Genomic DNA, 6,045 nt, shown 5'->3' with positions numbered 1-6,045 from the left:
TTGAAAAGAGGTTTTCCAACTGTATTAAAAAGCAGCATTTCTTTTGAATTCAGTCCCCAAAATGAAACGCCAACATTTCAGTAGCATAAATTCAGACCCAAAAATTTTTGGGGGGGGTAATTCAAGGTGTGGCCTTCATGACATGCACCAATCGTGATGAAGTTTATTGCCATGCCACGCCCACATCTTAAGGAAATAACTCTATTTCATGATAATGCAATATTTTCATGAATACGTCATCTTTCACTATGTAAAGTTGCAATATTGGCGCCTGTGACGTGTATTTTCCTTGTCTGTCGGACGTTTGCAGCATTTCTTGAAACAAGGTTTGTCAACTGTATTAAAAAGCGGCATTTCTTTTGAATTCAGTCCCCAAAATGAAACACCAACATTTCAGTAGCATAAATTCAGACCCAAAAATTTTTTGGGGGGTAATTCAAGGTGTGGCCTTCATGACATGTACCAATCGTGATGAAGTTTATTGCCACGCCACGCCCACATCTTAAGGAAATAACTCTATTTCATGATAATGCAATATTTTCATGAATACGTCATCTTTCACTATGTAAAGTTGCAATATTGGCGCCTGTGATGTGTATTTTCCTTGTCTGTCGGACGTTTGCAGCATTTCTTGAAACAAGGTTTGTCAACTGTATTAAAAAGCGGCATTTCTTTTGAATTCAGTCCCCAAAATGAAACACCAACATTTCAGTAGCATAAATTCAGACCCAAAAATTTTTTGGGGGGGTAATTCAAGGTGTGGCCTTCATGACATGCACCAATCGTGATGAAGTTTATTGCCATGCCACGCCCACATCTTAAGGAAATAACTCTATTTCAATGCAATATTTTCATGAATATGTCATCTTTCACTCCGTAAAGGTGCAATATTGATGTGTATTTTCCTCGTCTGTCAGACATTTGCAGCATTTCTTGAAAAGAGGTTTTCCAACTGTATTAAAAAGCAGCATTTCTTTTGAATTCAGTCCCCAAAATGAAACGCAAACATTTCAGTAGCATAAATTCAGACCCCAAAAGTTTTGGGGGGTAATTCAAGGTGTGGCCTTCATGACATGTACCAATCGTGATGAAGTTTATTGCCATGCCACGCCCACATCTTAAGGAAATAACTCTATTTCATGATAATGCAATATTTTCATGAATACGTCATCTTTCACTATGTAAAGTTGCAATATTGGCGCCTGTGACGTGTATTTTCCTTGTCTGTCGGACGTTTGCAGCATTTCTTGAAACAAGGTTTGTCAACTGTATTAAAAAGCGGCATTTCTTTTGAATTCAGTCCCCAAAATGAAACGCCAACATTTCAGTAGCATAAATTCAGACCCAAAAATTTTTGGGGGGGTAATTCAAGGTGTGGCCTTCATGACATGCACCAATCGTGATGAAGTTTATTGCCATGCCACGCCCACATCTTAAGGAAATAACTCTATTTCATGATAATGCAATATTTTCATTAATACGTCATCTTTCACTCTGTAAAGATGCAATATTGATGTATATTTTCCTCGTCTGTCAGACATTTGCAGCATTTCTTGAAAAGAGGTTTTCCAACTGTATTAAAAAGCAGCATTTCTTTTGAATTCAGTCCCCAAAATGAAACGCAAACATTTCAGTAGCATAAATTCAGACCCCAAAAGTTTTGGGGGGTAATTCAAGGTGTGGCCTTCATGACATGTACCAATCGTGATGAAGTTTGTCGCCATGCCACGCCCACATCTTTAGGAAATAACTCTATTTCATGATAATGTAATATTTTCATGAATACGTCATCTTTCAGTATGTAAAGTTGCAATATTGGCGTTTGTGACATGTATTTTCCTCGTCTGTCAGACGTTTGCAGCATTTCTTGAAAAGAGGTTTTCCAACTGTATTAAAAAGCAGCATTTCTTTTGAATTCAGTCCCCAAAATGAAACGCCAACATTTCAGTAGCATAAATTCAGACCCAAAAAATTTTGGGGGGTAATTCAAGGTGTGGCCTTCATGACATGTACCAATCGTGATGAAGTTTGTTGCCACGCCACGCCCACATCTTTAGGAAATAACTCTATTTCATGATAATGCAATATTTTCATTAATACGCCATCTTTTACTCTGTAAAGTTGCAATATTGATGTGTATTTTCCTCGTCTGTAAGACGTTTGCAGCATTTCTTGAAAAGAGGTTTTCCAACTGTATTAAAAAGCAGCATTTCTTTTGAATTCAGTCCCCATAGTCCCCATATTTTCATTACATCTTTCACTCCGTAAAGTTGCAATATTGGCGTTTGTGACATGTATTTTCCTCGTCTGTCAGACATTTGCAGCATTTCTTGAAACAAGGTTTGTCAACTGTAAAGTTGCAATATTGATGTGTATTTTCCTCGTCTGTCAGACATTTGCAGCATTTCTTGAAAAGAGGTTTTCCAACTGTATTAAAAAGCAGCATTTCTTTTGAATTCAGTCCCCATAGTCCCCATATTTTCATTACATCTTTCGCTCCGTAAAGTTGCTATAATGGCGCCTGTGACGTGTATTTTCCTCGTCTGTCAGACGTTTGCAGCATTTCTTGAAACGAGGCTTTCCAACTGTATTAAAAAGCAGCATTTCTTTTGAGATGACTCTTTTGCAGCATTTACTTTGCAGCTCGGTGAATGCCGACTGTTGGAATGAAGGCTCTGCATCTGCACGATAAAAAAAAAAAAAAAAAAAAGATTGAGTTTGAATGTAAAACTTTATTGAAAGCTGCAACGAGCCAACTTGGCCATTTTTTTTGTTATTTATCGTCTTTATTTTATGATTGATTTGTCAGTTTAAAGCCAGCACAAGGGCTTAGGAGTAAACTTGCTGTACAAACGGTTCCGCGAGGAGGACGAAGACGGGATGCAATGTGAGCGCGGAGACGATGAAGAGAAGCGGCTGAATTGAGTTGATGAAGCGGCGGATGGTGCAGATTGACGGGAGGCATCCATCTACTAATACCAATCTTTTCCTTTCGCTCCATTCATCTCACTTACTGCCTTTTCAGCCGCACTTCTCTTCTCCGCGCTTTTCTCACCTCATTTCATCTCCAAGCCACGTTGCTCGGCGTATCTTCCATGCGACGCGCTGACATCTTTGTTTTCAGAATGCCACCATGTGTGAAAACGCGTGTTTATCTTTTTCCACGTGACTTGAAAGAAGCACAAAACGATACTGTGACTCGACTGTCGCTAGCGCGTTTGCATGTGTGCGTTCTTGTCACTGTGCTTGTCGCGTCCCGGTGGGCTCTTCGAGGCGAGATAGAGGTATTGATTGAAGATGGAGGCAAGGAAAGGTTTAAGTTTAATGGAGGGGAAATGCTAATGCGCGTGGGAATAGAATACCATGAATACCATATTGTCACGAAGAACCGAAAATGATGTAAACTGCATTCATTTTGTACATTTTCATTAACATTTGTAACAATAAAAAAAAAGCACTATACATTAAAACTCAATACAACTAAAATAAAGTCAAAGTACTCACCTTTCGCTATATCCACATGGACTCCACCTTTGTATTTATTTAACACAGCAGTGTTTCTCACCTCAAGTCTCTGCTTTTTTTTTTGTTATGGCTGCAAAACAACCTAGACTGGAGCCAAAAGAATATGAAAGAATTCAAGAAATAACTCACGGCAAAACAAGAAGGTGGTGTCTGTTTTCATTTAGAATTGTTTTATGCATAATTATAAAATTTTAACACTTGTGTGTTGACAATTTTGAGCGCTAACTGTTAGCTTCCGCTTGACTTCCGCTTCCTGTTTCAGTGTATTAGCAAGCTAACAGGCTGCTAACAAGTGATTAAAAAACACAATTTGGACACAAACACTGTATTAATGACATGACAAAATGTGTGTAATATTGTATGCCAGCTGGAAAATGTACGCAAAGCGTGGCAAAATTTTGATGTTAACCAAAAAACACTATCCGAGGTGTACACTAACTGAGGTTCCACTGGAATTGTGTGAAGGTGGCTCGCGAGGGAACAGGAAATACATAATTAGGGAACTATTCTGGTTATGTTTACCGAAAATTGAAAATCTGAAGTAACTTTACAAGCATAAAGTCAAGATATTAATAAAATTTTAACGTAATGTTATGAGGAGAAATGTCCTTTTATGTACGCAAAGCGTGGCAAAATTTTGATGTTAACCAAAAAACACTAACCGAGGTGTACACTAACTGAGGTTCCACTGGAATTGTGTGAAGGTGGCTCGCGAGGGAACAGGAAATACATAATTAGGGAACTATTCTGGTTATGTTTACCGAAAATTGAAAATCTGCAGTAACTTTACAAGCATAAAGGCAAGATATTAATAAAATTCTAACATAATATTATGAGGAGAAATGTCCTTTTATGGACGCAAAGCGTGGCAAAATTTTGATGTTAACCAAAAAAACACTAAACGAGGTGTACACTAACTGAGGTTCCACAGGAATTGTGTGGAGGTGGATTGCGAGGGAACAGGAAATACATAATTAGGGAACTATTCTGGTTATGTTTACCGAAAATTGAAAATCTGCAGTAACTTTACAAGCATAAAATCAAGATATTAATAAAATTCTAACATAATATTATGAGGAGAAATGTCCTTTTATGGACGCAAAGCGTGGCAAAATTTTGATGTTAACCAAAAAAACACTAAACGAGGTGTACACTAACTGAGGTTCCACAGGAATTGTGTGGAGGTGGATTGCGAGGGAACAGGAAATACATTGTTAGGGAACTATTCTGGTTATGTTTACCGAAAATTGAAAATCTGCAGTAACTTTACAAGCATAAAGTCAAGATATTAATAAAGTTATAACGTAATATTATGAGGAGAAATGTCCTTTTATGGACGCAAAGCGTGGCAAAATTTTGATGTTAACCAAAAAACACTATCCGAGGTGTACACAAACTGAGGTTCCACAGGAATTGTGTGGAGGTGGATTGCGAGGGAACAGGAAATACATAATTAGGGAACTTTTTTGGTTATGTTTACGGAAAATTGAAAATCTGAAGTAACTTTACAAGCATAAAGTCAAGATATTAATAAAGTTATAACGTAATATTATGAGGAGAAATGTCCTTTTATGGACGCAAAGCGTGGCAAAATTTTGATGTTAACCAAAAAACACTATCCGAGGTGTACACTAACTGAGGTTCCACTGGAATTGTGTGGAGGTGGCTCGCGAGGGAACAGGAAATACATTGTTAGGGAACTATTCTGGTTATGTTTACGGAAAATTGAAAACCTGCAGTAACTTTACAAGCATAAAATCAAGATATTAATAAAATTCTAACATAATATTATGAGGAGAAATGTCCTTTTATGTACGCAAAGCGTGGCAAAATTTTGATGTTAACCAAAAAAACACTAAACGAGGTGTACACTAACTGAGGTTCCACAGGAATTGTGTGGAGGTGGATTGCGAGGGAACAGGAAATACATAATTAGGGAACTTTTTTGGTTATGTTTACGGAAAATTGAAAATCTGAAGTAACTTTACAAGCATAAAGTCAAGATATTAATAAAATTTTAACGTAATATTATGAGGAGAAATGTCCTTTTATGGACGCAAAGCGTGGCAAAATTTTGATGTTAACCAAAAAACACCAACCGAGGTGTACACTAACTGAGGTTTCATAGGAATTGTGTGGAGGTGGCTCACGAGGGAACAGGAAGTACATAATTAGGGAACTATTCTGGTTATGTTTACGGAAAATTGAAAATCTGAAGTAACTTTACAAGCATAAAGTCAAGATATTAATAAAGTTATAACGTAATATTATGAGGAGAAATGTCCTTTTATGGACGCAAAGCGTGGCAAAATTTTGATGTTAACCAAAAAAACACTAAACGAGGTGTACACTAACTGAGGTTCCACAGGAATTGTGTGGAGGTGGATTGCGAGGGAACAGGAAATACATAATTAGGGAACTTTTTTGGTTATGTTTACGGAAAATTGAAAATCTGCAGTAACTTTACAAGCATAAAGTCAAGATATTAATAAAGTTATAACGTAATATTATGAGGAGAAA

This window comes from Doryrhamphus excisus, chromosome 15, assembly GCF_030265055.1.
Source record: "Doryrhamphus excisus isolate RoL2022-K1 chromosome 15, RoL_Dexc_1.0, whole genome shotgun sequence".
Classification (NCBI taxonomy): Eukaryota; Metazoa; Chordata; class Actinopteri; order Syngnathiformes; family Syngnathidae; genus Doryrhamphus; species Doryrhamphus excisus.
This window is presented reverse-complemented; position numbering follows the sequence as displayed.